Here is a 12,213-nt window from a genome sequence, read left to right as displayed (position 1 = left end):
AAAAAATTGAAAAATATTGCATTGGAAGTAGCTAAAAAAGTTATCGCAATTACTTGGAAATCTGAGTTATATTTAACTATGGATCATTGGAATAATGAAATATATTGTTGTATTCCACTTGAAAAAATTACATATAATCTAAGAAATGAATATGATATATTTTTCAAAATTTGGCTCCCATACCTACAAAACATGGGATTAAATATAGAGGTCCTTTGAAGATAAAATTATAATGTAATTGGGGAAAGTAAGAATACATATAAATATTATTTTGAACTCCATGGAGCATGTGGGTATCCTCCAATATCGAGGCAATCTTTTTCTTCCTTATTTCTTTCTTTAGATAAGGGTTAAGGTGGGGAGGGGGAGGAGGATTAATATTATTTTTCTTTTTCTTACTAATTTTTCATTACATTTATTCTTTGTAATTTTCTAAAAATTTAATAAATAAATAAAAAGAGCATCCCAGTAATCCAACAGCCCACTCATCTTTGCTACCCTTTATGTCATTTCCTTACGTTTAACACAATTATTACGTGCCTTTTCCAGCTCAAACTGTGAATTGATTTAAAGTCAGTCCCATAATTTAATAGCTTTTATTTGAAAACTATCTACCCTCGCAAAGATTGTACTTAAGACTGCATTTGATTTTTCTTCAGCCTTGTACGCTTCACATTGAAGTAGTATGTGTTTCGACGGTTTCATAATGACAAAATGTACACGACACAGAATGAAGTTTTCCAATTAGTTACAAGGCGTAATTAAGCATAGTGTGGATATTTCTGTCATGTGAATATCATTCCTTCACTTGTTTTAAGCCCTTCTTCTATAAACCCAACAGGTTTATGTATTCTGGAAAGGTGTCTGTCTTTACGTCCATTATCCTACGTCTTGCCATAAGCCCCTAATTCTTAACACTACCAACCCTATAGCTTCTAATTTGCTAAGTGGAAGGTCTATATCCACAGCTTAACATTTAACAGCTTTTGGAGCTAAACAATCAAAATCATCATTTACCTCAACAGTGTGATATGCAGGCCCCATAATGTGCAGACATATAAATCAAACTTTATATATGAAATACCGTTTGACAAGTTTCCAACAGTCAATGTGACCTACTGCCAGAATGACCTGTTTAAGACTCATCAAAACCGAAATGTATTCTGAGCAAATTATAAGGACCACTTTCTTCCATCCACTGTAAGCCTAAACTGTTGGCAAAGAATTCTGCCTTCTGTGCTGATAAATGGCTATAAGTCATTTCTTTATCATTACCTGCAATTCAGGCACACAAAAACAGCCACACCAACATCCCCAATTAAATTATCTTTTGATTCATCTGTAAAAATGGTTACTGTATGATAATAACTTTCATTAATAAACTGATGACCAACAGACTCTCAGGCAGAACTGAATCCGATCGTGTAAAAACTAAAATCACCTGAAGTCATTGGAAAAAACAATGTGGGGTTACAGAGAAAGCTACAGTGGGACATACTGTATCATCAAATACACCCGTATTCCCAGCGTGGAAAGAACCCAGCCACCCAAAACAAAAAACACTCTTCTAGTGATGTCCCCAACCGTCCTCCAGCGCACCTTTAACAGGATGATCATTTCCTTGACCCGCAAATTAATCCAGTATGTTGACATCAACTTGAATCTTTGAGGGCAATTGTCCCATTGCAATCAGTAAAGCCAAAACAGGAGACAACATTACCGCACCAGAACACAATCTAAAAGTCTGTAATTGTATCACATACAAACACTTTTAATTTGAAGATGAAGCTGATCCACAAGCCACACAGACATAATCAAGAACAGATCAAATTAAACAAATATAATTGGTAAACAAAGATTTTCATGTTGCACCCAAGAATACCCACATAGATGTCTGAGGAGATTTAAAGCTCCTTTACATTTATCAATTATTTTACTGATAGTTGCTTCCCCGTCAGCTTATTATCCATCCACATACTGAGAAATCTTACCACTGACACTTCCTCAAGACATTAATCCTATAAGGTAAAATCAACTGCAAGTCTATTAATGCTGTTTGTAAACCACGTAATGTGTTTTAACGACTGAAAGCTTACAATCCTCATCAATCTGCCCACTGTTTGATCCATTAATTGTAAATTGCAGTTAATACCTCAAATCCATAAAGCTAAGTCATCTGTATATTGTGATTTACCCAGGGAATCCCATTTTCCCATCTCAGAGAAAATATCATTAATCATAATATTAAATAATGAATGGCTACAAATACTGCCTTGTGGGATTCCATTCTCTATCTCATAGACACAAACATGCCGACCTTTACTTGGACAGTCCATACAAAAAAAAACTCAGAAAAATTATACAATGTCCCCCTTACTCCTAATTTAATCAAAAGTCCTTTCTTCCATATTATTTCCCTTTTCAGTCTCAAGAAATACTGCTATTACAACATCTTTATTTAATTGTGCTTTCCGAATATCATCTTCCAAACCTAAAACTGAATCTAATGTCATTTCACACTTCCAAAATCCACTCTAATAAAACACTTTATCACCACTCTTTCCAAAATATAACTCAAGCGCTTGATTACCATACATTCCATAAGTTTACATAAATGAGACTTTCACTATAGGCCCTTAACTAGAAGGATCAAATGGGGATCTGCCAGGTTTTCAGGCACTACTATTTCCATTTTCCATGAGGAAAGTAGATGCACAATTCAAATATTTAATATTTTACAAATGCGAATTATATACAATTACAATTTCAAATATCACTCTTTCCTGGAGACACCTGACCTGCATTATTAATAGACTTCTTAAATTCATACAAACAAATCTCTCCATCAGTGATACTATCATTGCTGCAGCTGACTTCCAGCACATCAGGGTATTCACTGAAAAACAGATCCCTATATTGTTTAACTTCTTCACTTAAATTATCCTGATTATGAATCTCTGCAAATGACCCAGCCAGTAACACAACCTTCCATGTTTCAGTAACAATCATTTTGCCCTCAATAATCAACACTGGAATATTATGATCCCCACAAATCCCATTTTCTAAATCATATCCCAAACAATTCCAAGTTTGATATCCCTTCATATAACCTCCAATAAATCACCTACTTCCTCACCACGGCCTTTGCCCTTTTATTGTTAATAATGTAACTCGGAGACTGATGCACCATCACATAAAAACTCACATTTCTCCCAATTTGCTTCCTGTCCCGTTATAAATCCAAATCCAAACTCATAAAGACTGGAAGGCTGACTGACGTTCACATAAACTAATCACCTTCCGAGTTCTCATTTGAGCGACAGGCACTGCAGCCAATGACAGCAGGGGTCAGTGTTACGTCTGAGCTACGATAGGCTGGAGGAAATCGGCCCATGACCAGCCCCTCCTCTTCCGCTCCATCGCCATGGCGGATATCAGCGAGTCGCTTCTGTCGGTGTCGCCGGCCTCGGCGCCCAGAAGGACGGGTGTGATTCCCCTTCGCGCCCCGGTGGGTCTGTTTCGGTGCCGTCTGTGGTGGCTGACGAAACATGCTTTGACAGGGAGCGAGCGAGGTCCAATGACTACAACTCCCAGAAGGCCCCACTGATGACGTTGTGGTGTTTCGGGGTAAGGTATCAAAGCAAAATGGAGGAAAATGTAATGCATTACGTTTTCTGGACTGTGTCGTGCCTTCAATAAACAATTAAACTAAAAGAGAGATTCCAGCGAGAAATAGAGAGAAAACAGAACAATACAACACAGTACAGGCCCTTCGGCCCACAATGTTGTGCCGACCCTTAAACTCTGCCTCCCTAAGCTTAAATTCCTCCATATATCTGTCTAGTAGGCACTTAAACTTCACCTGTGTATCTGCCTCCACCAGTGACTCGGGCAGTGCATTTCACGCACCAACCACTCTCTGAGTATAAAATCTTCCTCTAATATCCCCCTTGAACTTCCCTCCCCTTACCTTAAAGCCATGTCCTCTTGTATTGAGCAGTGGTGCCCTGGGGAAGAGGCGCTGGCTGTCCACTCTGTCTATTCCCCTTAATATCAACTATACCTCTATCATTTCTCCTCTCATCCTCCTTCTCTCCAGAGAGTAAAGCCTTAGCTCCCTTAATCTCTGATCATAATCCATACTCTCTAAACCAGGCAGCATTCTGGTAAATCTCCTCTGTACCCTTTCCAGTGCTTCCACAACCTTCTTATAGTGAGGTGACCAGAACTGGACAGAGTACTCCCTGTGGCCCAACCAGAGTTTTACAGAGCTGCATCATTACATCGCGACTTTTAAACTCAATCCCTCGAGTTATGAAAGCTAACACCGCATAAGCTTTCTTAACTACTTTGTCTACCTGTGATGCAACTTTCAGGGATCTGTGTACATGTAGCCCCAGATCCCTCTGCTCCTCTGCACTGCGAAGTATCCTGCCATTTACTTTGTACTCTGCCTTGGAGTTTGTCCTTCCAAAGTGTACCACCTCACACTTCTCTGGGTTGAACTCCATCTGCCAATTCTCAGCCCACTCCACTCCTGCATCCTATCAATGTCTCTCTGCAATCTTTGACAATCCTCTTCATTATCCACAACACCACCAATCTTTGTGTCTTCTACAAACTTGCCAACCCATTCTTCTACCCCCACATCCAGGTCGTTAATAAAAATCACAAAAAGTAGGGGTCCCAGAACTGACCCTTGTGGGATACCACTAGTCACAACCCTCCAATCCAAATGTACTCCCTCCACCAGAACTCTCTGCTTTCTGCAGGCAAGCCAATTCTGAATCCACCTGGTCAAACATTCCTGGTTCCCATGCCTTCTGACTTTATGAATAAGCCTACTGCGTGTAACTTTATCAAATGCATTACTAAAATCCATGTAGATCACATCCACTGTACTACCCTCATCTATATGCCTGGTCACCTCTTAAAAGAACTCCATCAGGCTTTTTAGACACGATCTGTCCTTCAGAAAGCCGTACTGACTGTCACTGATCAGACCATGATTCTTTAAATGCCAATAAATCCTATCTTTCTGAATCTTTTCCAACAGCTTTCCCACCACAGATGTAAGGCTCAATGGTCTATAATTATCGGGACTATCCCTACTACCCTTTTTGAACAAGGGGACAACATTCGCCTCCCTCCAATACTCCGGTACCATTCCCGTGGACAATGAGGAGATAATGATCTTCGCCAGAGGCTCAGCAATCTATTTCCTTGCCTCGGATGCAGAACTGGGAAGCGCAGATGGAGTTCAACACAGATGAAGAGGTTCATTTCTGCAGGTCAAATTTGAACAAAGAATATAATATTAATGGTAAGACTCTTGGCAGTGTGGAGGGTCAGAGAGATCTTGCGGTCCATGTCCATACGACACTCAAAGCTGCTGTGGAGGTTGGCAGTGTTGTTAGGAAGGGGTCTGGTGTGATGGCCTTCATCAACCGTGGGATTGAGTTCAAGAGCTGTGAGGTGATGTTGAAGCGATATTTCTCCTAACCTGTACATAAGTAATTGTACCCCAACACGGCAGGGCTGTGGGCATAGTTGGACCCCGCTTGGGAGTCCTGTGTTCAGTTCTGGTGGCCTCACTAAAGGAAGGATGTGGATACTATAGAGAGTGTAGAGTAGATTTACAAGGATGTTGCTCTTGGATTGGAGAGCATGCTTTATGAGAATAGATTGAGTGAACTTAGCCTTTCCTTCTTGGAGCGACGGAGGATGAGAGGTGACCTGATAGGTGTAAGATGGTGAGAGGCTTTGACCATGTGGATAGCCAGAGGCATTTTCCAAGGCTTGAAGTGCCTAACACGTGGGGACGTAGTTTTAGCTGCTTAGAAGTCGGTACTGAGGGAATGTCAGGGGTAAGTTTCTTACACACAGAGTGCTGGGTGCGTGGAATGCACTGCCGGCAGCGATGGAAGGTGGATACAACAGGATATTTTAATAGACTCTTCGATAGCGTCATGGAGGTTAGAAACACAGAGGGCTATATGATCGGGAAATCCGAGGCAGTCTCTAGAGTAGGTTACATGGTCGGTACAACATTGTGGGCTGAAGAGCCTGTAATGTGCTGTAGATTTCTGTGTTCTGTGTCAAAGACAGGCAGAGGGATTAGTTTAAATGAACAGGAGGACAGCATGAAAAGGTTGGGCCGAAAGGCCTGTGTTAGTGCCGTAAGTGACGGGTTCTGTCCCAACCATCGACTCTAATCCCCTCAGCAGATGCTGCCTGACATGATAACGTTCTTGAAAAGTTGCATTCAGTTCCGCTTAGCATTCCGTACAAAGGATGTTTTGTGCTGGAAGAGTGCAGAGGAGATTCATCATGATTGAGGGGGCTTCTGTTCATAAGTCCATAAGGCATAGGAACAGCATTAGGCCATTCAGCCCATTGAGTCAGCCACCTTTCCATCACGGCTGATCCCAGATCGCACTCAATTCCAGATATCTGACCTCCCCCCATATCCATTGATGCCCTGACCGATCAGGAAACGATCAACTTCCGCCTTGAATATACCCACACACTCGGCCTCCACCGCAGTCTGTGGCAGAGCATTCCACAGATCCAATACTCTTGGCTAATTAAAAAAATAAGCTGCTTACCTCCGTTTGAAAAGGTGGCCCCTCAACTTTGTGGCTGTGCCCCACCACAGGAAATACCTTCTCCCACCTTATCCAGTCCTTTCAACATTCGGTAGGTTTCAATGAGATGCCCCGCATTTTTCTGAGTTCCAGTGAGCACAGGGTCAAAGCTGCCAAGTGCTCCTCATATTTTAACCCCTTCATTCCCAAAATCATCTTTCTGAACTTCCTCTGGACTCTCTCCAATGACAACACATCCTGTCTGAGATGTGGGGCCCAACACTGTTGACAATACTCCAAGTGTGGCCTGACTAGAGTCTTATAAAGCCTCAGCATTATCTTGTTGCTGTTATATTCATGGGGTGAGATTGGACTGTGTTGATCTGCAGGGGGATCTTGGAATCCGAGATCATAACTCCCAGATAGTGGTTCCATTGTCAGGCAGTTATGTTGCAGTTGTATAAATCTCTAGTTTATCCACATCTGGAGAATTGCATTTGAAGACAGGAATAATGCGGAGGTTTTGGATGGTGAGTGGAAGAGGCTTAACAGGATGCTGCCTGAATAAAGAGACACCGGACAATCTCGGGGAATTTTCTCCGGAGTGGCAGAGGCTGAGGGAGATCTGACAGACGTTTACAGGAATGTGAGAGACACAGACAGAGTGGAGAGACGGGATTTTTTCTCTAAGGTGGAAATGTCCAATGCCAGGACAAAGGGGGAACACATCCTCATTGGTCCTTTTTGCACTATTGAAGTATTTTGTGATTTAGTGTAATTTTGTTTTTTCTCTGCATAGCTGCTGTTGGAAAAAAAAACAATTAGAAAAGACAATGATGTTAAAAACTTGACTCAGAATGTTTAAAGAAGATTTGCGGTTCAAGTTTTGTTTTTCATTCCCAGAGTGGTGGGTGTCTGGAGTGAATATCGGGTGGTGGTGGAGGCAGATGTGATAGAGGCTATTGGATACCACGTGGATGAGAGGAGAATGGAGGGATGTGCTCCTTGTGTAGGCAGAAGGGATTGGTTTAGTAAGGCATGAAGTGACCAGTTCAATTGGTTCAGAACAACACAGTGAGCAGAAGGGCCTGTTCAAGGACAAGTACAGCAAGCAGAGCAGGTAAACTGGATAAAGTGATCCCACTCAGAGAACAGACTGTGACGTCAGTGGATATATGCCGGCATCACAGTTCTCTCACCAAAGATACTTCACTGCTGGATAAAATGAAGTTTGTGAAGTTTATAACCAATCGGGTGAATTGTACTGATCAGGCATCTCATCCTACTGAGGAAATTAAAATTATTGTGAAAGCTGCAGAAAGGTATCTTGGTGTAATTGGTGTTATGTGGGAAGCTGTAAATGAAGCTCTGATTTGTGGGGGTTTCTGCATCCCAGTCTACTTGTGAAGATATGTAATGGGATTGAAATATTGAAGTGAAATGCAAGAAGCCTGATTTTACATGGTCAACACTTTCAGCAGTTTATTTCTGGTTTGTCAGATTCTTCCGATGTTATATCTGTTCAGGAAACCTGCACATTTTAAGTTTTATTCCTGTGCAGGATTATATTGTCATTTGGCTTGACAGGTCAGTTGGTAGAGGGGTGGTGTTGTCAGTTTTATAAGGAAAGGGGCAGAGAATAGTGTTGTGAATGGGAATAAAATGCATCATGAACTTGTCGAAAATCTTGATTCAACAGATATGTGTAATTTTCTTTTGAAAAATATTAGCTTTCTGAATCGTATTTGGAGGTTTGGCTATCCACTTTTCTCATGGAAAATGGTTGTAGTAGTTCCCATTCTAAAACCTGGATCTCCCCGTCTGATCCTCCTTGTAGGCCAATATCATTAAAGTCTCATTAATGTAAACTTGTAGAATGTATGGTAATCGAATGTTTGAATTATATTTTCGATAGAAGAGGTAACTTCTTGTTTTATCAATGGGGAATTTGGAACGGTAGAATAAGACCGTAAGAAAAAGGAGCAGAAGTCAGTCATTCGGCCCATCGAGTCAGCTCTGCCATTTTATCATGAGCTGATCCATTCTCCCATTTAGTCCCACTCCCCCACCTTCTCACCATAACCTTTGATACCCTGGCTACTCAGATACCTAGCAATCTCTGCCTTAAATAACATTGGAATCAGTTTGGGTTTGGAAGATCATAATAGGAAAGTACAGTTAAATAAAGATGTTGTAATAGCAATATTTTTGATATTGAAAAGGCAAATGATATTTATTGAAGGATGGACTTTTGATTAATTTTTGGAAATGCAAATGAGAGGGCTATTGTACAATTTTTTCTGATTGTTTCTATTTGTACATCTTGTAAAGGTCTGGATGGGCAAGTATGACATTGAATTCATGTTTATATTTGGAAGATGGTATTAGTAAAGCCAGTTAAATATAGATGTTGTAACAGCAGCATTTTTACTATTCAAAAGGCAGATGGTATTTATGGAAGGAAAGAATTTTTATGAAATTGTGGAAATGAGGATGGAGGGGCTATTATCTAACTTTGAGTTGTTTTAATTGAACGTTTTGTGTCAGGTATGGGTGGGAAAGTTATATTCAGGTTGTTATGAGATAGAGACTGGGATCCCACAGGCAGTATTTATTATTTTATATTGTTATGAATCCCGTAACTGGAGAACTTACCAGCAGAGATAGAGAGGTCCGTTGAAGTCTGATGTCACTATTTTCAAACGTTTTACTCGTAAAGGGACACAAAAGTAGGGTTAATACATACATTTAGATAGTGCACATTGTCAACATTCAATCTAAAGCGCGGGTATAGTAATCATCATCATTAAGAAGTGAGCTCTGCTGGTGTCTAGGGGTTAATAGATTGTCCGTTGGAAATATAAAAGTCACTCTGAAAGTCTGCAGGCCGCAGCCCTTTGAAAATCGCTGGGTTTTGCGTGGGGCGACCGAGAGAGAGAGATTGGGTGGGGGAGAAGAGAAAGAACTTGCCGACTCTTGATGAATCTTCGGTGAAATCGGGGAAGCGTTGGTTCCCTCTCCCCGATGTTAGTTCAAAGCGGTTTCCTGTGATTCCAGCCACAAATTCCAATCCCGGAATCTAACGCACGTGGCTTCCTTCAGAATGGCATCCCGCTACTGCGGGATCGCTCTCTCGTGTCTTCTGGGTGCGTCTAAGGGACTGTCCCCCTGAGACTCTCCTTTATACTTCCTCACGGGGACGCAGGTGTCAATCAGGTTGGGATGATGCAATCTCTCTCTCAACCAGCCCACCTTGCCCGAGGGCTTGTCACGTGGTCTCCATGAGACAATAGTTGCTGGCATCTTATTCTGTATCCCTGGTGGGACGTGCAATTTTTCACGTTTCTCTCTCTCTCACTTCCTGGGTCTACTGACCCCCCCCCCCCCCTCCTCAACGGGTGCTCTTGCGATTCTCACAAAGGAGGGGGCTGGGATCATAACAATATTATAATTAATAATATTTTTCTCTGAGACAGGTTTTTCATTGTGTAAATCTCTATGTGCAGATGATGGAGGTTTATGGATTAGAGGTAGAAATTTCACTTTTACTGTATATAGGACGCTTTAGCAATTAGTAAGGTCGAACAGTCGGCGACTAGATGGGATTTAAGCTTTCAGTAGCAAAAACACAAGTTATGTGCTTTACAAACAGGATTAATGGACCTGCACTTGATTGGAAATGATCTGGTCAAACTCCTTAAAAGGTGTCAATGGTGAGATTTCCAGGCATGTGGACGGATAATAAGCTGACATTGAAGCACCGGATCAGAAAATAATTGATAAATGTAAAGAAACATTAAATACTCTTCGTTATCCCTGTGAGTATTCTTGGGTGTGACATGAAAATATTTGATGACCAATCTCGTTTGTTTAATTGGATCTGTTCTTGATTATGTTTGTGGTTTATAGATCACCTTCCTCTTCAACTTTATGATGTTTGGGTGTGATTCATTTTGTGCTTTAAGATTGTGTTGTTGTTAAGTCAGGTCGTCCCCTGTTTCGGCTTTACTGGTTGAACTGGGACAATTGCCCTTCCAGGGACAGAGGTTGAAGTTGACGTAAACAAATTGGATTGAACATCCTGTGCTAAAGGGTGGTGGGGAACACACAAGAAGAATGCTTTTATTTCTGGGTGGCTGGGTTCTTATCACGCTGGGAATATGGGTGTATTGGATGATACAATATGTCCCGCTGTAGCTTTCTCAGTTGTTTCTCAGTTGTTTTTCCCAATGACTGTAGTTAATTTTAGGTTACACAATTGGATTCCGTTCTGCCTGAGAGTCTGTTGGTTCACGAGTATATTAATGAAAGTTATTATCATACGGTCAGCATTTTTACAGATGGGTTAAAACGTAATTTAACTGGGAATGTTAGTGTGTCTGTTCTCATTTTTTGTGTGTGCCTGAGATGCAGGTAATGATAAAGAAATCACTTACCAGCCATTTGTGGGTATATGAAGCAGAATTCTTTGCTTTGATTTTAGGGTTACAGTGTGTGGAGGAAATTGGTCCTTGCAAACTTGTAATTTGTTCAGATTCTCTTTCGGTTTTGATGAGCCTTAAAACAGGACATTCTAGCAGTAGGTCAGATTGACTGTTGGAAACTCATCAAGCATTATTTCATTTACAAAGTTCGGTTCATATGTCTGCACCTTATGGGCCCTGCACATCGCACTGTTGAGGGAAATGATGGAGTTGACTGTTTAGCAACAAAACCTGTTAGAAGTTCAACTGTGGATATAGACATTCCACTTCGCAAATCAGAAGCTAAGGGGATGGTAGGGTTAAGAATTCAGGACTTATGGCAAGATCTGAAGGAAAATTGCCATAAGGACTGATGCCTTTACAGAATACATAAACAAGTTGGATTTTTGGAAGAAGGGCTTAAAACAGGAAGGGAAGGAATGATATTGACACGACTTAGAATTGCCAACACTATGCTTAATTATGCCTTGTATCTAATTAGAAAACTTCATTCTGTGTCACAGGACCATTGAACACTACAGCACAGAACAGGCCCTTCAGCCCTTCATGTTGTGCCGACACATATAATCCTTAAAAAAAGTACTAAACCCACACTACCCCATAACCCTCTAATTTTCTTTCATCCGTGTGTCTGTCCAAGAGGTTCTTAAATACCCCTAATGTTTTAGCCTCCACCACCAACCCTGGCAAGTCATTCCAGGCACTCACAACCCTCTGTGTAAAAAAAAACTTACCCCTAATGTCTCCCCTAAACTTCCATCCCTTAATTTTGTACCTATGTCCTCTGGTGTTTGTTATTGGTGCCCTGGGGAACAGGTACTGACTATCCACCCTATCTGTGCCTCTCATAATCTTCTAGACCTCTATCAAGTCCCCTCTCATTCTTCTACGTTTCAAAGAGAAAAGTCCCAGCTCTGCTAACCTTGCTTCATATGACTGTTGTGTACATTTTGTCATTATGAAACTTTTAAACACATACTATTTCAGTGTGAAGCAGATATGGGCGAAAAAAATCAAATGCAGTCTTCAGTACAATCTTTGAGGGGTTGATAGTTTTCAGATTAAAAACTTTATTAAGTTATAGGACTGACGTTAAATTAATTCACAGTATTGAACATGCAGAGGCATATAATAATGGAATC

The sequence above is a fragment of the Hypanus sabinus genome, unplaced genomic scaffold (genome assembly GCF_030144855.1).
Source record: "Hypanus sabinus isolate sHypSab1 unplaced genomic scaffold, sHypSab1.hap1 scaffold_771, whole genome shotgun sequence".
NCBI classification, from domain to species: Eukaryota; Metazoa; Chordata; class Chondrichthyes; order Myliobatiformes; family Dasyatidae; genus Hypanus; species Hypanus sabinus.
Note: the sequence above shows the minus strand (reverse complement) of the source record.